Source organism: Corapipo altera, unplaced genomic scaffold (genome assembly GCF_003945725.1).
Source record: "Corapipo altera isolate COAL_440 unplaced genomic scaffold, ASM394572v1 61281, whole genome shotgun sequence".
In the NCBI taxonomy this organism is placed as follows: domain Eukaryota; kingdom Metazoa; phylum Chordata; class Aves; order Passeriformes; family Pipridae; genus Corapipo; species Corapipo altera.
Window position 1 is genome coordinate 5385434 of NW_020884921.1, and position 23300 is coordinate 5408733.

Here is a 23300-nt window from a genome sequence, read left to right on the forward strand (position 1 = left end):
TAGAATGAGCCATAAAAACAGTATGGCGAATTTCAGTGACCTCTGATACACGGAATCACCTAAAATGTCTCAGGTTGAATTGCAATGAGATCTGATATTACCAGCTATTGAGGAAGTTCTTCCCTATCTAGGAAATCCTGCCAAAAATGCAGTCAGCAGAAATTAAATGGTCAGCGAGAAGAAGCCAGCACAGAAGTGACATCCTTCTGTTCCCAAAGGCTGCAGTTTGATTCTGTCAGACTTCTTTTTCCTGCTCTAAGCCAACTAATAAAGCTCTGTATAATATATTCAGATTCCTGTGGTAACAGAGGATCTTTCTTTTCTTTTTGCATGACATTTTTTCAAAGTCAGCTTTTTGTGTATGATTCCTGCCTGCCAAATATCTGCCCCATTTGAAATCTATATCTAGCCTGAAACATTTTGTTTTGCCCTCTAGTTGACCGTCTGCGCCAGTGAAAGACATCCTTGTGAAGAAGTGCCCCTTTGCTCCTGTGGTTACCAATACTGTTCCACAGTTTCCAAGGGTGATGCTATTATATTGCTGCAGCCACTCTATGCACCCTATTGAGTAATTTATTGGCCAAGTTCCTAACAGCGGAAAGGCCTGTCTAGAATCCTGCTGAATTTTAAAGGTAGGAATATTGCACTTCATAACAAGCAGCCATTAATGATAACCAACAATATAATTCTTATGGAATTATATCTTGCATATGCATGAAATTCCCAAGCATAATAAAAAGCGAACCAAAGAAGTTAACCTCTTGTGTGCTGTGCTTCCTGGTGTATAATTACAGAATAGTGGAAAGAGCGTGACCCTGTGGCTCTTCAACATTATAATTAGCATTCCCCATACTGAAGGCTATTGTCTGGAGGACAGTTTTGTCTCTCCTCTATTCTGACTTGTGCAAAATTATACCCTTAAATGTGAGTTCATGGCCCTTTCTCAAAGCCAGCCTTTTGTTTTCAGTGTAGCCCCAAAATCAATGGACTGGCAGGATGTGCAGCATACACCCACAGGGTCAGTTTGATGCTCATTCACTAGATACATACAGTGCATTGTAAGGATCTATATGAGATAACAATGATTTTCCACGTTTCAAATGTAGCCACATGAGATTGGGGTATTCGGTACAAAAACACTGCCAACTCTTTATGTCATCCTATTAATGGCGAGTAGCAGAGTCTGTATGTTTTGCTTGGATTACAGAGCAAAAACCTGTTTCAAAAATCTTCCTATTTCTCTTCTCATGTATCAATGAAGCTATGCATTATACCTCATTAAAACAAACTAAGGCACCTCATTAGCACTCACCAAGTAGTTTGAATGTCAGAATTTTAACTGTATAATTCTGACATGAAAAGTTTTACCAAAGAAAAGCTCAATTTAATTAAGGAGATACTGACAGGTTTTAGCAAAAGATTAACAATCAGAAGCTCAGAATTTTGCCTAGACTGAGGTCTGATGAAAAATCATGATCCTTATCTCAATCTGTTTTTCCGTTGAAAATTTCTGACTTTGTTAATGAAGGGCTTTGACTTTTTAAAATTGTTTTTACCATTAACTTTCTTCTCTCCAAGGGGAATGAATGGACCTCCACAGGTACAAATGTAACTGTGGAACAAGTTTCCCTAATTTTGGCACCAAAATAAGTAGTCTTATTTTCAGAAGCAAAGTTCATCTAAAACTCCAAGTAAGCTCAACGAGAGGAAGTCAGCTAGAAAAAACTTCAGCTAGATGCACTGTTTATAAAACTGTTTTCTTGTGGGACACTGACTGGTACACTGGTGATCGGCACTGTTACAAATTAGGTATTTATTTATGAATCTAACAGGGATTTGGGAGCAAAAAAATTAAAACTCCTGTTGTTGAAAAATCTTGCATTAGATGTTCACAGAGATACTCTATATTAAAAAAATAATTTTTCTTGCTATTTTTATTTTTCCTATGATGTTGCTATAAGAAAACAAAAAATAGTGTCCTTAGATGTCTTTTACTCCATTTATTTTCAGATTCCCAAATAAGTAGGAATATTGTAGTACAGACCTCTAAAACAACCAGCTAAAACTTGGATACAACTGCTGCTCCTTGCCCTGAAATACCGGTGTTACATGTGTTACTGTACAACTTTATACTAAATTTGCTTCATCTGCCTAGAATGAAAAAAGCAAACAAACAAACAAAAACAAAACCCCCACAAACAAGCAAACAAAAAAACCCAAACACCGAGTTTTATTCAGTCTAAGTATTGTGAATACCCATCAGTCTTGAATTGACTTTTTGTCCTTAGAAGACCAAAGAGAAAGAAGCACTGGAAACTGATTTCTACCATCTATTGTAGCAAAGAACTACTGACAACTGACCACATAGAATCACAGAAGGGTGATGTTGTAGGAAGAGACCTTAAATCTCATCTTGTTCCAACCCTGCTGCCATGGACAGGAACATCTTCCTCTAGACCAGATTCCTCAATGGCCCATCCAACCTGACCTTGAACACTTCTAGGGATGAGGCATCAACAGATTCTCTGAGCAACCTGTGCCAGTGCCTCACCAAACACACAGTTAAGAATTTCTTCCTAATTTCCAATCTACACCTGTCGCCTGTCAGCTCAAAGCCATTACCCCTTGCTATATCGCTTCATGCCCTTCTCAAAAGTCCCTCTCCAGCTCTCTTGTTGCCCCTTTAGGTACAAGAACTGAAAGGTGCTCCAAAGTTTTGCCAAAGCCTTCTCTTCTCCAGGCTGAACAACCCACACTCTCTCTCAGTCTTTCCTCATGGCAAAGGTGCTCCAGTCCTCTAAGCATCTTCATGGCATCCTCTGGACTCCCTCCAGCAGGTGTGCTTTTAGGTTCCCTAGGTGATGCCTGCTCCAGTGAACATGATCATGCTCCAAATGATCCTGAAATGCTGCACATTGTTGGCATTACCCAGAGTCAGAGTTTTGGACCATGCCAAAACCATGTGATGAGTCTTTGTAACATTGGTATAGCATGCATTGTTCTGAAATCAGCCTCACTTTTGCCTGTGGTATCCAAGTAGGTGTAGGCAGTGTGTTTAGGGTAGGAAGACAGAATCTGATCATTGAAGCTCTTCCTTTATATGGTGCCTTTTGACTCATTTCCCACCTTACGCATAGCCAGAGCTGAGCGAAAAGTTTGCAATAAATAATTAATACAACAAATTTAGTCTTTTTTTCCTACTCTGCAAGCAGATAATGATTTTTCAAGCAAATTTCTATTCAAATTTATCAAATGCATGCTGCACAATTGTTTCGTTACTTCACGGCTGAACACAAGCAGCTCCACAGGCATATGAGATGATTGACTTCTGAAAGGTCATATATACTGCTTAATTGTAGCTAATTAACTAGGAGTTTTAACCTTATTTTCTATGTGAAGGATCAGGAACAAGCTGTACAACTTTCCACCATTTTCCTTCTTTATTTCTGAGACTGGTGCATTACTAATTTTTCTAAGTCCATGAGGTACAATGAAATTATTTTTCCTACTTTGTGTTTTAGTTTTTACTCTGAAAAGTGAACCATTCAATGAGCTATAAAATTTTGTTATTGAAATAAGTAATTTATTTTTAGGGTTCTTATAAAAGCTAATAGCTTTTTTGCTGTTGTTTTTCATAATACCATACTGACATACAGCCCTTATGGCTGATGCTACACTAGAACTTTTGTTATAAATTTATGTTAAAAAAAAATACCTGCTTAGCTAATTGAAACAATGATTTCCAATAAATTGACCTCCTTAAAAATACTTTTCTCTTTATTTGAAATCCAAGATTTTTCTCAATGATTTCTTTATATTCTATCAGTCGTACTTTTCTATATTTAGACAGTTAGATTCACGTTTCTGATGAGAAAGTTAGTATTATGAGCTTTTCATAATTTTATAATAAATATATAAATAGCCTTAGTTCATGAGAATTTTTAGCTATTGTGTAAAGGGGTTTTTAAGTCATATAGCTAACCCCTCCCAGATTTACTTCTTTTATACAAAAAAAAAGAACTGATATTAAGTTTGTTTCCATTATTCAGTGCTAACTGAAAAAAACCATAATATTGACCTGGTCTTTAACATCTGAAGTTCCCAATCCAGTGCAGAAGTTAAATGTCTTTGCTCTTCCACTCTGTAATGCAGAGAATGTGGTGGGAACAGAATAGCAAGGCAACTCAGCTGGAAAATGTCTCAGATACATGAAATATTTGTCAAGCAGTTTTCTCATGTGAATGTGCCTCTGGTTGGTATATGCCAGTCACTAGAGCATGGCATTTGTTTTATCTTCTGTCCCAAGGATTTATTTTGAAGGAAAAACTGCTGTGTCAGGCATCATAACTGTGGAGACAATAAAGCAGCACTAGTTTAGCAAGAGCTCTATCTTTCATAACACTAACAGACAAAGAGTCAAGTTTTAATATTCTCAAAGTCCTTTTGTCAGATAAGAATTTTATAACAAAGGAACATTAAGGCAGGTTCCCTTTCTTCTTCTCTGTTAGATTTATATTCATTATTGCCAACAAGACATAATTTTGCATTTTTTAAAGATGTAGACATCAAATATAATGGTTTTGAATTTAAAATTAATAACAACAACTATGATATTAAAAAACATGTTTTCCCCAGGTGTGCTGATGTCTCAGTAGAATCTTTATGCAGAAAAGGAAATAAGGCACATGTAAGTGTTTATCAGCTCTGCAGCTTACAAAACCATTGTCGTGAATAAAGACAGCAAAATATCCACTGGGTGTTATCTGATCAAAAATATTCCACACGTACAAATCAAAGCTAGGGGGAAAAAGAGCCATATGAAGATGAAATAGATGAGAAAGCAGCCACATTAGGAAAATGCCCCTTATTTAAACAGTTAGGATTTAAAAAAGGCAAAACAAGAGCTAAGCAAATACCCCCTCAGGGTTCATGTTCTCACAAATGAGTCTCTGTACCGGATAAAGATATGTAATGATTCTGTTTTCCAGCATGATGTGGACACTAATCCATATGCAGGACATATCTGAAGGTGTGGGTGGACAAAAAAGAGAGTTAAGGCTAAAAAGGCAAACAGGCAGCAATTAGATTCAATTAATATTACAACTGATGTTACAAAATTAAATAACATTAACATTATGAAAAGAAAGAGCACTGTAGTACGCTAATGCATAATACCTGCACTATGCTAATTTACTGCTGACCCATATTTAGTAAAAACAGCATCTGTCTATTACTCGTCTCCTGGGTGAGGCAACAACACAATGCAAGAGAGAGGGCATCTCCTACATGCTGACAAAGTTCCCATGGAAAAGTTTTCCAGTTGCTGGCACTTTCCTCTCCAAGATGACCATTCTGGAGCTTGTTTCAGTTCTTATTTGTAAGTTATTTTTGTCTCTGACCATAAAGGTTCCATAAATAGTCCCATCGGTACCGAAACTGAAGAAGCTGGTTCATTTATGTATCCCCTTTGGCTTACTTTCATTCCTAAGGTGTCAGTTTCTCATGAAAATTTTCCTGAGGGGCAGACACATGTATTAGCACTCTCCCACCTATATTCTTGGGATTCTAAAGGATATCACCAGCACTCTGGCAGCATATTTATATGGTTTGTTAACTATTTCCGCAAAACATGCAGATATCTGATGACCTTTTTTTGGGGGTTAATTTTTTGGGCCTTATATTTTTAAGGGTTTTTTATTCAAACATTTGATCCTAAACAATTTGTGAACAAAAATTACTACCAAGTTTTTAATAAAACAGAATTGCTGTTACCACATGATATTTTGAGTTCAGTGCCCTTAACATAAAAATATCTAAAATTTGGAAAATATTGTATTTAAAATAAAAGAAACTTCATTAGTGCTGGCAGCACCGGGACAGTCACCACATCTACTTGCCACAGTGATCTTCTAGGAACTGTTTCTAACTAAAAATAATTCCCTTTCTTGAAGTTGGAGAGGGAAAATCAATAAATGCAGCAGTGGAAATCAGTCCTGTATAATTCTTATTTAATCCTACATATTTCATTTGTACAATGTCATTTTCCCATATACTTTAAAAGAATAATAATCAGTAATCTCTTGATGCACTTAGAGGAGCAGAAATGTTGTCCATATAACTGAATCAAATACGATGGGAAGTCCAACATGCTTGGATAGGCCACCATACTGAAGGTATCTATAGTCTTATATGCAATAGGATTACCTACTTCCTTGGAAAAATACGAATTAGAGAACCATAGGACCATTCAGGTTGGAAAAGACATTTAAGATCATCAAGTCCAATCTGTAACCCAGCACTGCCCAGCCATTACTAACCCCTGTCCCTAAACAACATATCTACATATCTTTTAAAGCGCTCTGGGGATGTTAACTCCATCACTTCCCTGGGCAGCCTGAGAGAGCAGTTTCGAGAGATGTCAGTGGCTTGGCTGGGCTGGAAGGGGCCACAGCTCCTTACCAAAGCTCAAAACGGTCTCAAACATGTTACCTTGTGATTGTTATGGGATTTACATGATACTCATTATGAGCTTGCTTAAAGCAAATTAAGTAGGAAGCAAGACAATACATCAGAGCCAGGCATGCCTTTCCAGACTGAGTTTAAATGGCTTTACAAGGAGGGCAGATCTGATTACAATGAAGTATTCACAGTCTGCAGCAGAGTTGTACCCACCAACCTGTTGCTTATGACAAACTTCTTAACAAAGTCACAGAATCACAGAATCATGGAATAATTCAAGTTGGAAAAGACCTCTAAGGTCATCAAGTGCTGTCAAGCCCACCACCAAACTATGTCCCTAAGCACTACATCTACACACCTTTTGGAAGAGTTTCAGGGCATGGCTCAGTTTCAGGGTGACTTATCCCCTTCCCTGGGCAGCTGTGGTAGGGTTTGACCACCGTTTTGGTAAGGAAATTTTTTCCAATATCCAAACCTGGCTCAACTTGAGACCATTTCCTCTTGTCCTATCACTTGTTACTTGAGAGCAGAGACCAAGTCCCACCTGGCTACAACCTCCTTCCAGGTAGCTGTAGAGAGTGAGAAGATTCCCCCCTGAGTCTCCTTTTCTCCGAGGTAAACACCCCCAGCTCCCTCAGCCACTTCTCATCAGGCTTGTACTCCAGAACCTTCCCTGTTGGAAGTGCCCTGATGGAGACATATGAGTGGTGAAGAAAAATTAGTGAAAAGAAATCAGAAGAAAAAGAAGAAATAACATCAGAATGCACTTACGTCGTGGTGCGCTGTGTGCCTGTCAGGACTGCACGAGTGTTTGTTTCAAAGTGCCTTTACTCCATTGTGCAATGGTTTTATTATTAGTATAATATATTTTATTATGTATATACATATATATATACATTATATATATATAATACATATTATATATGATATATATTATATATATATCATATATCATATATAATATGTATTATATATTTTATATATATATAATTATATATTTTATTATGTAAAATTTATTGTTCCTGGTCCTGTACCCCTGCTACCCTTTTTCCTATTGGTTCAATGTAAGCCCTTTCCTTTTTCATCCTACCTGCTTCACCCATTCTCCCCAGAGACAGTTTCCCATTTGTTCATGTTTAGACAGTTCCACCCCTTGTTGCTGTGATTTGCCACTCCTGGAATACTCCTCCCAATCTCCACCCTTTGTTCAAAAAAGCACCTGCTTTCCCTATAAAAGCTGGCGTCCATGTTTAATAAACGTTCATTCTGTGTCACACTGTGACTCCGTGCAGAGTGATCCTTTCTGTGTCTTGCATAAGGGGGGTTACAGCTCTACCCCCATCACTTCCCCAGCTCTGTTTTGCTTTTGCTCCAGCACCTCACTGTGTTTCTTGCTGTGAGGAGCCCAAAAATGAACCCAGGATTTGAGACATGGCCTCACCAGTGCCAAGTACAGAGGGATAACCACTGCCCTGGTCATGCTGGTCACATTATCGCTGATATCACCCAGGATGGCCTTGGCCTTTTTGGCCACACGCTGGCTCATGTTTAGATGTTGTCAACCAACACCCTCAGGTCCTTTTCCACTGGGCCATTTTCCAGCCATTCTGCCCCAAACCTGTAGCACTGCCTGGGGTTGTTGTGACACAAGGGCAAGACCTAGCATTTCACCTTACTGAATCTCATACAGTTAGCCTCTGCCCATCTAGCCTGTCCAGATCCCTTTTCAGTCCTGCTTCCTCCAGCAGATCAACACTCCCACTGAATTTGGTGTCATCTGCAAACTTACTGAAGGTGCACTCAATCATCTCATTCCAATCATCAATAAAGATATTAAACAGGACTGGCTGCAACAAAGAGCCCTGGGGAATCTTCCTAGTAACAGGCTGCCAGCTGGATGTCACTCCATTCACCACCACTCTTTTACCCAATGTAGTGTAGCCATCCAACACATGAGCATCCAGTTTCTTCTGGAGAATGCTGTGGGAAACAGTGACATAGGCTTTACTACAGGATTATTATTTATCAGTGTATGATTTGGAAGTGCGGTATCACAGTCAACTTTGGAACATAATTTTTTATTCCAAAAACGCTATGGAAGAACCCAGGCAATGTTCAACATCTTGCACTGAAAACTTAGAGAATGGGATGGTTTGAATGCATGCAATGTAAGCCAACGTGTGTCCAAATCAAAAATTTTTAGCTTTCTTTTGACAATGTAAACACCCTTTTGAAGCAAGAAAACTTGTGTTATAAGCAGTTATGTATGAATGAAAAGAAACATCTGGCACAGACTAATGCAGTGTTGAATAGTGTGGACGTCTTCAGAGAGACACCACCAACATAGGACCAGGACCCTAAAAGTGACCACTAAGTCTACAAAAATCTCTTTTGCATCTATATCTGTAAATAGGCAGCAAATGATAACAAACAGACTCAACTAAATCACAATTAGCATTTATATATCCTAAAACTCATAGGTGTCTCTTAATGTATTACATTAATGCTGTGTCTCCTCCAGCTCCTGTGTTCAGGGCACAGGGAGAAGATGGTGTGGAGATGGTAGGGAGAAGCTGAGTGTGGAGTTACTCTGAGGTTGTCTCTGTATGATGATGATAGAGATTGTCTATAACACTTATTTTTGGTGGGTTTTTCCTCTTTTTTTTTAAGAAAAATGTAACTTTGTACAGTTTATGGAGATCAGAATGTATTTGCTTTGCGTATCAAAGGCAACAGGCCAGTGAATTGCAGTTAGTTGTACTTACAGTATGTTATATTTTATTAATATAATATATTTACAATCCACCACACCAGTTATGATTTACTCTCCTGATGAAAAACATGGAACGGAAAGGCATCATAAGAGGAAAAAGAGAGGAAAATGGAGTATTTAATCACAAATCATTCTGTTTTGCCTGGAGCCCATGCCACTGGAAGTCAACAACCTATGATCCTTTACCCCAGACCTCCAGGACCCTGAAGCCTGGTATCTTTTTCAAAAGTTCGACTCATGACAGTTCCTCCTTCTTGCTCCCCGTTTGAATCTGAGTGGAGTTTTTTTCTCCAATAACAGTTGAAAGACTGTGTTTTCTAAATTCAAGCCTTCTAAATTCAAGCCTCTAAAACAATGTAAAGCAGAGGTATCTTAACATCTAAAAGCAATCTGCAGAGGACTATAACATATGAAGATACTATCCTGTGGCAGACAACTCATTTACTGTGGGTAGTATGGGCAGTACAGCTAAGGTTCCCTGAGTCTCTGCAGTGTAAGACCTTGTTTTCAACTGTTTATGAGTCTGCCAAATACATTTGCATTCATCTTTCTCTATGAAGTATGTTCCATTTTACTTTCCTTGCCAGAATGTAAGATGAGTTGTCTGTTTGCATCTGGAAATAATCTGTTCAGTCACCTGTCATAAAAGAACAAAGAAAACTGAGTTTTAACAAATGAGAAATATGAAGGAAGTATTATAACGGGCATCTCTTGTCTCAGAAGCATCTAGTACCTCCTCCTGCAGGTCCTCCCACAGCTATAACCCCTGCCAGGTCTCCTCAAACTGGGCTTGTAGGCAGTGCTGTGATACTCAATAGCTTTGAAACAGTGCTGATGACTAAGATAAGGCAAACTACATAAAAAGCTGGGTATTAAAGATAGAACTTCTTTTGCTATCTACTTGCCAAATATTGCTGATGCACCTGTTTTATGTTCAGAGTGGGAAGACAGTCAAAAAGGAAGTGGCTAGTTTTAAAAGAGAAGCAGCGCTTTCAGTTTCTCAAAATAGCCCAGATAGAGAACTGGGTAATAAGAATACGTTACTGAGTAAATGTGTGTTTGAAAAGTGCTTGGACGTTTTTTCATTGTCACACAAAAATAGTATATGCAATGTTTTCAAAGAATGGAAAAAGTTTTCACTAGTCTGGAGTGCTTCTTATCTACATCTACCACTGGCAGCTTAAGGTGATGCTTTGGGGACAAGTGGGCAAGGTTTGTGAGAAAGCCTGTAGCGAAATTCATTATATGAATTGCCCTTTCCCCCCCTGATTTTCACTGCAGTTCTCACACAGATGCAATGGAGAACACTCAAGATGCTAGTGTACACAAGCTAACAGCCTCTGGCATACAGATTTTCTAAATGTGAAGGCAGTTTTTCTAGGCAACATTAATTTCCTCAGTACTCAACAGGAACACTGGCTGCAACTGCGCTGCAGGTGGGGAAATTATAACAGGTCAGAAACTTGTAGGAGCATTAGAGAGTAGAGGAAAATGTTGGTCACTGGTAAAAGAAACCTCCATTAGAACATGAAAGTATGCAATATCCTGGGATGTCAGGGACAAGGAAAAAAAGCATTCAGCATGGGACATATCTGCTCTTCTTTGCTGGCCGAATCCAGTTAGATGGTACACAAAAGTGTCTTATAATGAAGTGAACAAAGATTTTCCACACCTACTAGGGTGGTAACCCTGGAGCTATGAAAGAAAAAAAAGAATCTCTTAGAAACCGCAGAACACTTGTTAGTACTTTAAAGCCCGGAGAAAAGGTTTTTATGTTGGCTAGTTGAAAGAGAAAAGAGAACTTACTAAGAAGTATGGTATGATTTTTTTAACATTTTTTTTTCTTTTCAGTTTGACCACGAGTCCCTCTGAGCAAAGTAGAATCTTTACGACCTGTGAGTTTGGTTATAGGGGTAAAAAAGAGCATAAAATGTGTGGCATTTGTACTAGAAAAGGAGTCTTGATTCATTCCCACACAAGTATATAATACCTATACACCACAGAAGTACATAATGGAATCACATCATTTTGTCTGTAGGCAAATACAGAACTATAAGGTAAATGTGGTGATTCCACTGCCTTATGAAGCAAAAACAGTTGTAAAGACTGATGACTGACAGGCGGACTGCTTGGTGCAGAGATTTCAAGTCTGCTAAGCAGACAAGTTCCTGAGCCTCCCCACAGCACGTGGGAACCATGCAAAGGGAAGGACTGAGAAGGAGAAAGGACAAATCCCCAGAGACAGCCCTAGAATCATTAGAGGTGTGGACCAAGCATAGCATTCACAGGGAAATGTCAACACTGTGGAATCAGGAAAAGGAAAGGGATACTGTTGGTGGTGCTGCTCTTCGATGCAGCTACAGAGCTCTGCTGAGAAGTGAATCCAGAGAAGATTAACACACCAAAAAGTTTGCACCTCTTGTAAAGCCTTATTTTTCCCTCTTAGTTAAAATCCTACCCAATTTGATATGTTAATAAACATTCATTCCATATATGGAATTTAAAAGCAAGAATCTGCTTTCAAAAACACACACAGCATCTGGACATGCTCCATATAGAAAATCAAATCAATAGCTTGGGGGAAAAAATATTCAATATAGAACAGAGATATGTCTAATGTTTAGAGCACCAGGGTTTTTTTCGGGATCATCTCAACTCCAGAATATGCCATCTGAGGGTTCCTTTAGTTTTCAGGACTAAGGGCCAAACTTGGGATCCTTTCCCTTTGAGGATATGGATATTTAAATTATATTCTCTGTCTCTGTGCTTAATTTCCTAAAGGTATGCAAATGCCTTGTGACACTGAGAAGGCCAGAAGACATTTATCACTATGCCTTTGGGATGTGTCTGGCAGTCTGTAGAGAAGGTACCATACACTCTTACCATTTTCAATTTTCAACTCCCGGTACCCACTAAAAGGAGGAACTCACACTTTGAAAGATCTCCTGTGTACCTGACCCAGCTCTTTATTTGTTCTTCAGCGAATTGTGTTCTGCTGACAGCTGTAAGCAGCTGTCAGAGATGCAGAGAATAAGGACTGCCGTGAAATTCTCCCACCTGTATCCTTCTCCAGCCTGTACCCTCACTTCTTGATGCTGAGTGGTGTCCCCAGCTTGGCCATGAACTCTATCTGCCTGGGGTACACTAGCAAGATTGCAGGTATTCCTTTTAGAAAAAAAAGCTGGAGACTACTCTTAACTGTGTCTTTGAATGAGGCTTTGAATGTGGCTTTTTTTTCTAACATGCACAACAAGCAATATACTTAATAGGGTTTTTTTAAGAGATGTTTGGATTCTTCAGTTTTGGGTTACTTTTTAGGCTCTTGTAATACATGCTGAGGTGTGAGACTGAATGCAAGCTGGGCATTTGGGGATGGTAATGATCTACAGGCAGCATTTCTATCTGGAACTGTAAGGAAATTGCACGGAGACCCAGATCACCAATCCCTATAGATCAGTCCCTTGATATCAACAGGGCAAGACTGACCCACATTATCTAAGAATCATAATCCCAATTCCCCAGATGTCCAATGACACTGAGAATCTGAGGTCTGGAATGCTCAGATTTTGACTTAAATTAACCTTTTCCCTGTAGTTTTGTAATTATAGGATGTGAAATTCATCAGCGTTAGTACCTCCATCCCTCACACTTTTCTTTAAGAAATTATTTGGAAAAGAAACTGCTATCTTTATAGAAATCTGAAACATTAGGAAGATATTCAGAGAACTCATTGTTGTAGTTAAAATAGAACTAAAATAAAACCAAGTATTCTCTCACTTAACAAGCACACTGATAAAAAATCACTTGCAAGGGTTTTTAACATAAAAGGCTACAAGAGCCTAAAAATGTTGCTGTCATTTTTGAGAAGCACAGTCTCCTTTGAGCCTGGAGAGACCACTGAGTGCTGTATATTTTACCAAAAGCCGTGGCTAGCATAGCGTATTATCAGGATTATCTGCCTTTCTTTACAAGCACATTGTAGCCCTTGTGAATCACACCAACTACTTTCTCTGCCATGGTTTCATATACCAGTGGGCTGAATTATTCACTCTCTGCAATCTGAGTTTGCACAAATTCTTTCAAAGAAATAAAAAGGGGGGCTGGTGAGGCTGGTGAAGGGAGAATGAGGGACAAGATTAAGTCCATGAAACATGCTGGGAGGCTCTTGAAGATTCTTGTGTTTTGATGTGGTAAAAAATCCCAGCTATTATGCAGCAAAATAATCTTTAACAATGATGATAGCTAATTAATAGCTACGCTGAGCACAGTGAAAGGAAAAGTGGAGTGGGAAAAGCTGACTGTCTGCCTCAGATTATTTGTATTTGGAAGCAACGTTATTTTTTGTTAAAGCTACGTATAAAATTTTTTCACATGGAGCAAGTTTAATCTTCTCCAGATCTGTGAACCATGGTTAGCACAAAGGTGTTAATCCAGAAACCTCCCTTGACACTGCTTTTTATTTCAACTGGGAAGATTCCTTTTACAATTACACTGCAATGATTGAGTTAGCAGGGTCAGAGGAGGTAGCATGAGAGATGAGAAACAAGCATATGTGACAACCTCCAGGAAACCATTTACATGCACAAAGCAAAATGTTTCCAAAACTAAGAGCCATGCAAGTTTGACAAGCAAGTATGCAAGCACAGTTGTTCTGAAAGCTGGACTGCCTTCAACAGATGGGCTCCCTCTGAACCAGAATAGGGGTTCCTTTGCTGGTAAAGGTCAGAAGTGAGCTACCGCGGACACTGGTGGAGGGAGGAACATGGGACACTACCTTTCAGGTTGGTGTCACTCCCAAATTTTGGTCAGTCTCCATGCAGAGAGGAGTTAATAGCTGTAGCAGGCACTGGTCTTAAGTGATGGTAGTGCACATAGCTTGCACTACCTTGACACGCTCACAGCCTCCAGCATAGTTTGCAATGCCAAGGCCACTTTTCCTGAGCAGGAGTTGTGCACAAAGACAATCAAAGGTTTAGAATGAAAAAACTGTTTTCAAGCAGTCTAAACTCACAAATTATTATAATGTACAAGGGCAGCGAGAGAGGTGTTCACCTGTCAGTCTGCTGCATTTAAGACACGAGCCTATCTCCACTCCTCCATGCACTGACTTTAAAAAAATTACATGGGTGAAAAAAAACCCAACAAAAAACACAACATCTTTGCTACAGAGACATTTTTAACAAGTATTCCAGAAAGAGCACCAGCTATCAAAAAGGCTGCCAGGACCAGAAGGAGCCATCAATCGAACAAGTTTACATTTCAAAGTTTTTTGAGAACAGTGAAAATGTCTTTACTCTCCTTGATGGGAAAACTGCAGTGCTATAGGAAAGTATCTATTTGCTGCTCCTTACTGAAATGCAATTCTCTGAAGCAGTCCTTTAACCGGCGATGGTGCAAGAATGTTAGATGTACATATATATATATATATATACACATGTACATATACATATATAAAAATATATATAAATATATATAATATATATGTGTATAAAATAGCTCTCCTGAGAGTTCTGCTCGGAGCTGCTTTAAGATCATGGAGTCAGTCTGTTCTCTTTTCCTTTTGTATATGCTATTGTTCAGCTCTAGAGTTTCTCTTTGATATTGGAGATGAACTGGTTAATTTTTTAAAAGCCTTTCCAGATAGTATTTAAGAGATGGCAGAGCGTATTTGTCTAATTTTGACATTTATCAGATAATTCAGTCAAGTTCCCTCATGTGACACAGTTTCGTTCTCTCAAAAAGAACCTGCTGCAAACAAAAGGCCATAGTATATTGTACAGCATCACTGCTCACAGATGTTTCAAAATTAAACTGCTAAGCCTCCCTTGCCCTGTGAAACCTGGAAGAATACAAAACAAACAAAAAAAATGGAATGACTCTTAACAAGCTGTACTATCTGTGCTACTCATTTCATCTCTGTGCTTGATTTTTTCTGAGTCATTTGAAAATGATTAGGCAGCTCAAATAATTGTTTCCTGGGTATATTAGCAGCACTATAATTGTCATGTTTAAAGCTAAAGTTGGTAAAGACTGTAGTCTACTCTGGAATATTCAAACTTCCAATATACAACAGCTCGCAGATAAATATTTTGAAACTTTTATTACTAGTTTCCCTAGCAGTTCTTTTCTTTGTTTCTTTGACAGGACCCCAGATGGATTCAGTCTGATGCTGTTCTTTATTACCCAATGGCACTGCCTGAACTCTGGATGGAAAGGTTGTCATCTTGCCTTTGGCCAGCATCTTGCAGTTGCTACCATACGCTGGCTGTTGCACACTCTCCTCTTCTGGGTGGCAAGGGTAAATGAGAGGCCTTTTCTTCTTTTGACATGCAAAAAAGAACAAATGCCATCCACTACAATATATAATTTCGGTGAACGCAGTCACAGTCCCAGACTTATTGAAATAAGTTATACTTGGTATAATTCATTGGGGGGAGAGGGGGGAAGTTATCAGCTACCATGCCAACAGTCTTTGTAAATACCATTGGTTTTCAATGAACTCTTTTTGACCCTCTGGTCTGAGGTTGCTGTTGTGTGATGTACATAATTCTCTCAACACTGGTCCATTACTTCTACTCAGGGTTGGGGGTCAAGCCTGTAGTGTAAAGTCAAAGAGAATTAGCAGCCCTATCAATAACCAGCAGCAGGACTGCAGTCCAAATGATAGACCATAAAAATTCAAGGAAAGATGAATAAAAAGTGAGGAAACATGCATGTATATTCTATAGTTTGAGCAGCTGCTGTGGACTATCAACATCATCAGGAGATCTCAGTGCATTAGCATAAATTCAAATGACAAATGCACAGTGCTATTCAGAGACTCATTAATTTGCAATGGGTGCAGTGCTCATGACATATTAGTGAAAAATTCAAATGTCTTTGTAGCATTGTGAGTTTAGTTACAGGACCTAAGTTGCTAAAATGAAAACGTGTGCAATTTTTTAGCAGTTTATTAAATTATGAAGTGTGATAACTATATCTGTGCATTTTTTTAAGCAGATGAGGTCCAGCGTGCTCCAGCACCAAATTGCACGGTTTGTGTTGAAATCTCCTGTCAGACAAAATCTGAGCTGGAGCTGAAATACCAGCTAGGTGCTGGCTGCTGCAGCATGCAGGCTGAGATCTCCCCCTTCTGGGTGAATGGCATTGCCACTGAGAAAAAAGGAAAATTCACTTCTTTCAGGGCTTCTGCTTTTTTGTTCCCCCATCTTCTCTGCCACATTAGCCACCGGTTGTTTTGCACAATGATTAGAGGAGACATGATAGCAGAAATAAAATAATGCTGTATGATTATGTGTGAGCATGATAGTTTCCTCTGTCACTCCTTATGCATAAACATAGCATGTACATGTAGGATAATTAAACATGTATGGAAAGCCTTAACTGGGAGTAACTCATCTTGAGCTATGGCTTTGTTTATCTGCAAAAAATGGAGAAAGAGAACATTTATGTTTTTGTGGGGAACAGCCATAGTACTCTTTCATAACATTTAGACCAAGCTTGTAATTATAACATCTGAAAACTGAAATATACCAGAGTGGTGTTTATCTTCAGTGCCTTGACTCTGTCCTGTGTGTGCAGTTCTGACACACTGCTGTATCTTTCTGACCTCGATGAACACTGCAAACTCTACCATATATTTTTGCTTCCTCTTGGACCTTTATCTATATCTTTGTCTGGCCCTGAGTTTACGTGTTTTTCTGTCCACCTGACTGTCACATCTAGTGTGAGCTTCCTTTACCAGAAAAATATACTGTAAGATAATTGCTAGTACTTTTTCTGAAGAATAAAAACCTTAGTTTTAAAATACAGGAGCCACAATACCTAACTCACAAAAAATAGCTTACATTTTCAAAAGCACTAGATTTTAGCTGCACAGCCTCTGAAAAATTTTGAAGCAACCTGATTTTTGGAGATAGGGGAAATAACTGCCAGTTGCACGTCCAAACCCATTAGTTGTTCTTGAACATTTGAGTGTCTCTGTAAAACACAATAATATTTTATATATACACCAGTCATTAGGTAGTACAATAATAAGAGCCCTAATAAGGTTTGCAGCATCTCCTAGCATATGTCACACCTCAGAGTGAAAGGAAAGCTATTTCTCGCTCTGACTTCTCATCTGTGTCATGCCACCTGCCACATAGGATATGGTATGTCACAGCTCAAAAAACAGAAAAAGACCATAAAATAAGAAATGTCATGCCTTTTCCATCCCTTTTAGGAGTAGCACAATTCCTGTGAGCCACTCTGTGTTCAGATAATCACAATGCTTGCCAGGTGACCTGAGCTGCCAGTGAGCTAAAAACATGTGGAAAGAGCTTTGCTCTCTCCACATACGAAAGAGAAGCAGTCAGCACACCACCAAACTAAGACAACAAATCACTCTAAATTGGCTTAAAGCTATAGTTCCCAAGTTACACAGATGATTAGGATACTCATTTGACCTCAGTTTCTACCCTCCTCCAAAGCCTTCCCAGCTAGACACCTTGGGTGAGATCATAAAAACTTCATGAACCTCCCATTACAGTCAGTTGAAGCTTCATTGTACCCTAACATCACACCCTAACATTTTCATTAATCTTGCCCAAGACCTGACATGAATGTCCACATCACTTGGACCTGAGTTACTGCAGTCACAAGGAAGGATTTTGAGGAGGAGAGAACAGATGCAACGGCAAGGTGTGATGCTAGCAAAGTGTGTGTCTGGGTGTGCAGATGTTGGGACTGTCTTGGGGCCACAACATTCCTTCCCTCTCCAGGTTTCAGCCAAGAGAAGTGCTAAAAATCTGGCATAACAGTCAATACCGGACCTACAGTTATTTTAGACACAGAAGAACAAACATTCAGCTACAAAGGCTGCTCCAGGGGATCACAAAAAAGAAAGAGCCAAGAGCGAGCAGAGCTATGTCTCCATGGCCCCCGCTGGTTGGAAAGCACAGCAGCTATCCCTGAATTCTCCTTTCCCCTTCACCACTGAAATGCTAATGTTAAGCAACAGAGCAGGCCTGCCAAATATTTCAGGTACGGAGTCACTGTCCTGACCAGAGCTGATAGGACAGCTGAAGGTCCTTCTCCAGCAAAGAAATACTTCAGTGGTCCTTCACTGGCTCTATCTCTCCGATATTTCACTCCCTCCACTCCACCCAAGATAAGACAGGAGCCAAGAGCATGGTGCCATGGATGATTGGCTGGTAGATCGCCAGTGTCAGCAGGATACTAAAGGTTAAATGCCATGGGATCAGAGGAGCCTGGAAATTAATGAGTTGCCCTTCTCCTCCTATTACGCATGTCAGGATTGAGTCCACTAGCTAAATGTCACTCACCCAGACTTCTGTGGAGAGATGAAATTTTATTTTGTGTGTGTCTCTCAAAAACCCAGTTAGAGGAAATAGGGCAGAGGTGGTATTTCTTATGAGAACCAAATTTCCTTCATTAGCAGGCAGGACTGCTGGAAAACAGGGCTTGGTTTAAACTAGACCACCTAATCTCTGCAACCAATTGTACAGGTCTTCCTGTGTTTACAAGTTCACTTGATATTTAGGCACCGGTGGAGAAAGCTTTTTGTACATGATCAAGAAAGCAGTCAAAAGAAAAGTTTAATTGCAAAGAAATTTTTTTCCATACCACAAAAGGTAGGATTTTGCTTTTGTTTCAGAAAAGTCCCAGTCTTTTTTTCACTTTGGGTTTGTGTGTTTTTTTACATCACACCACTCAAGAGGCTAGCTGCTCTAAATTCTGTATTTCCAGGGATGACACTGATTTCAGGAACATATTCCAAGAAAAGGGACCTCATAGACAGTTGGGTGGTTGTCTGGGTAGCAACAGGACTCAAATAGGCAAGTCCCATCTTAAAATCCTACAGAATTATTATTATCTTCAGAAAAATCCCAGAAGAGGGAGTTCGATAAGACAAATGGAAAATTAGATTATGGCTACATGCAGGCAGAACCAGCCAACTCCCTTCCAAAAAACAAATGTCACAAGTGGAAAAACTCTGGTCTGAGCTTTCACACCAATGAAAATTCAGTCAGTCTGCCAGCTTCAAAAGTAAAACTTGGTCCAAAGTCGTTACGAAAAGTGAGGTGATAATATACTTAAGCTTATGACACTGTTTGTGTTAACATCTTTTTTTTTTTTTTTTGTGCAGAACATGTTTGTATTTCAATTGACAAAGTATTTACAATGAGATGAGATATACTCACCACCAAGGGCAATTAATTCAGGGTTATAAAGCTTGTGTTTCAGAACAGGCATGAATAATTCAGCGTTAGGTTGTTTAAGTGTGTTTTGTAAAACAGAGCTGCAGCTTTTGTTTTTCTTGAAAGCTTCTGTGGAAAAAAAAAACTGATTTTTTTGTTTTTTCTTTTTCTCATCACCCATGGGAAGAGTAGTGGCCTTTTGATGTTCCACATTGACCTGCATTTCTTGCTTGTTTCCCACTAAATTGAAGAAAATACATTTTAAAATGAGAGTATTAAGAAGTAAGGAGTGCAACACTATCCCTTTGTGTCACAGCCTATCAAGTACCACAGGTTGTGGTACTTCAGACTGCTTTAATCATGATCAGCATTGCCAGATTGTGAACTTTTATGATGCTGATGAGCAGAATTGCACACACATAAATGCAGTATTTTCTTTTGAGTGTAAGTCTAACCTGGTAAATGAATTTGTGTAGCCAAAGGGAAGGTGTCTGTGTGGTATCTCTCCATCTGTGCTTCAGATGCATCATGTTACTTTCATGCTATTCCATAGGCTACATGTTTAAACAAAAAACACCTGGGTAACTGCTGGATGACTGAACTGACTGATTTTGCCTGAAACTGTCATCACCCCCTGAACTGAAGAGAGAGCAAAGAGGAGGAATTTTTTTTTTTTGTAGTCTTTACAAACTGGTGGCATAGTTGAACGCACATTCAAAACACAGTCCCTGTTAGTGGCTGGATGGGCAGGGCCCAGTTAAGGGAGAAACTATGACCTTCCTTATGGTTCCATCATGGTCTTCAGAACTCTCATATTTGAAGCCACTTGTTGAGTATTTTAAATCAAGAAGTAGCAGAAAGTCAGAAACAATACACCAGAGAAGTGGAAATTGCCTCAAGTGAAGTAGTAAGGCATTAGCTCAGATAATCAACATTCATAATGCAAACTTTGCTGAATTTGAGGGTCCCACCAAAAAATGTTCTTGCAGCACAGGACAGGCACTGCCAGTTGTGCTAGTCTTGGTAAGTATTGTGTGCGCTGAAAAGCAAACCACTCCGAATGGGTAACATGGGAGACAGCCCTCAGTTTTTTTGTTATGTGCCTAAAATCTATTAAAGCAGTGAAACCTTCTGGTACTTCTGTGGTAACTGAGTTGAGCCTTCTCGAGCTAGGCTAATAACGAATGGAGAGCTGACTGGAGGTAACCTCTATATCTGTCCAGACCTCTCCACTTAAGAGAGAGGGTAATGTATGGTACAGCTGAAACACTGGATTTTCACACTTTTTGACCAAATTCCTTTGTGTAAGTAAGCCATGAGACTTCTGAGAAGGAAGGAGAGTATGTGTACATCTTCTCTATCATGACTCAGACCATATCAAGCTCATCTACACCTTTTCCTGGGGAGCTCCACATAGATCCATAGGGTCATAGAACCCTTTAGGTTAGAAACAGCTTCTGAGATCAAGTCCAGTGATTAACAAAGCACTGCTGGGTCCATCACTAAACCACGTCTATAAGTGCCACAAGGAATAATGCATATGCTCACATGAGAGCACAGCCCGGGAAGGTTACAGACAAATACTGAGTCTGGTAACTCAGTGTTTTCAGGATAGTCTTTCATATTTCTGTAATGAATAAGGGAACACATCAGTAGACATGGCAAGGCCCACATCAGTTTCTTGCCATGGGAAAAGGACAAATGGGAATGTCAATATTGAATATTTACAGTAAATTGTGTAGCTTATTCAAGATGTCTGCAAGGGTAATGTGATTAAGGATTATGATTCAAAGGGAAACGAATGTGTGCCCCAAACCAGCATTTTTCTTTAGAAAAAACATCTTTAATTGTTACCTTGATAGTACTTCTTGTAAGGTTGATTTATTGTTTTCCCTAGAGTGATAAGTCTTGAACAAATGATTGGATGCTGTAGTGAATGGCAGTGCACAGCAGATTTGTTTTCTCTTTAGCATTATGTATTTCTTCTCTTTGTGCAGCAGCATGAGAGCATCTGAGTGAAATGCCCAGACCTTGTGCGTTTTAGGATTGCTGGCTTATGGAGGGAGACACCAAGTGCTGGGAGAGTGTGGGAAGAAAAAATTGAAAATCAGCCAGTGGGAAACAGAGAAGAAGGCATTTTTACTGCACTATGTTTACAGCTTGTGCTTTCTCAGATCCTAAAAAATCCACTGTTTTGCCTACATGTCTGCAAGACGTTATAGTTCTACCATGCATATCAGTGCACAGTTATTAAAGTAATAGCTTCTCCAAGCTAATGTGTGATGAAATTCAGGTTTGGAATTGCCTGTAAATTCCAGAAAAATGGAAGATTTAATGAAAGGTTCTTCAAATTACTAAACCTGAATGATGAATTTGCAGCCTGCCCATTCTTAATGCTTTTAATTCTGTATGACAGTATTTTATATTCTAAAGTGCGTTAAAAACCTGTAATCTAAGAGTGAGCTATCATAAAAGAAAGGATGTGTCTGTGTTTTTGTCTCTGTGTCTGTGTTGTCTGTGTGTCCTGAGCTCAATTCTTGAGTTTGGAAAACAGCTGATGTACAGAGCAGCCACGAAACTGCAGCAGCGGCAGTTCAAGATATTCTGGGGTACAGGTATTGGGGGAGAAATAACATTTACAGGACTATCTCCTTTTTTTCTTTCTTCTCCCACCAAGGAATGGTGCTCGTTTGTGTTGCCAGACAGCGTTGGCTGTGGAGGGGTTCTGTGCCCTTGGTGCTACAAATACCCCATTAGCCCACTTGGGAGTCACAGACCATCTGCATCCATCATCAGGGAAACACCACCAGTTTCAACTGCGACATCCTTTCTTCCTCACACTTTTAGAATTAATTTTAATGTCAGAATAAGTTAAAATCCAAGCCATAATGGCTACAAAATGCATTCAGAAAACTTAATTTACATATTTTTCAAAAAGTCATAAAAACATTCTTATTACGTATCTTCAAAAATATTGAACAGGGCTTTTGTAAAGCCCCTTTATTTTGCGATAGCTTGTTTTCATCTGTATTACTGTAGTCTTCTCAACCGTGTTTAGGTAACTATGCCATTGCCTTTGTTTTCATCATGCCTCTTCAATATATTAATTATTTTCTGTTTTTCTTCACCTATCTTCTGCGATTAAGAAACTCCTCTATGGTTTGTAGTGTGATAGAATTGTAATAAAATCCGCATATATGTTTCACTATTGTCTTGTTTAATAAATATACACTCCTAGACAATTTGTAATACTGCATTTTTCCCAGCCTGTAAAACATACACAGTGCAAGAAGTCATGTGAGAAAGAAGACTATATTTACAACACCTCCAATAACAGACCTGCTGCAGAACTCACTCCAAAGCCAGTCTAAACATGACAGCACTTAATAACTGAGCCACAAAAGATAATCATCCTGATTATGAAATGCTTCAGAGTTTAACCATTTTTGTAGTCCTGCTGCTACTAGCTGAAATACTGGTGAAAATAGTGAAATTTGTTATTGATTTTGATCAAAAAAAAGTTTCTAACGTCAATATAAGGAAGGAACTCTACCTTCAGTTTAATACAATTAGACATGATTACTGCTTTTCAATGAATAAGTAATGATAAATCTAATAGCTCAAGATGCTAAGAGAGATGGATTACCATCTTTGTAGGCTTGGTCTAGATATCATTTTTGTAAAGACCCAAAGGTATGAGCTCACAAGAGGTAAGTTTGAGTTTGAATAGTAAACACATCAGCTATTTCACAGATGTTTCCCATATACATAGACTCACGCTCCTCATCCCTGCAGATGTAGAAAGGCTTAATGCCTTCACAGAGGGATTCATCATCACAAATCATCTTTGCTTCTGGACCTGAAGA

The 23300-nt window shown here is 39.1% G+C and overlaps 1 long non-coding RNA gene across 2 annotated transcripts; it reads left to right on the forward strand.

Moving 5' to 3' along the window:
• Positions 1 to 441: 441 nt before the first annotated feature.
• LOC113953560 lies at positions 442 to 21515 on the forward strand. 2 transcript variants are annotated; one of them, XR_003529919.1, is made up of 6 exons: positions 442 to 632; positions 11084 to 11127; positions 12014 to 12098; positions 12214 to 12391; positions 15377 to 15530; positions 21432 to 21515. It is a non-coding gene; the product is annotated as an uncharacterized LOC113953560 (long non-coding RNA). The 2 variants fall into 2 exon arrangements; XR_003529918.1 differs by lacking the exon at positions 21432 to 21515 and having other exon boundaries at positions 15377 to 16483.
• The last annotated feature ends 1785 nt before the right edge of the window (positions 21516 to 23300 follow it).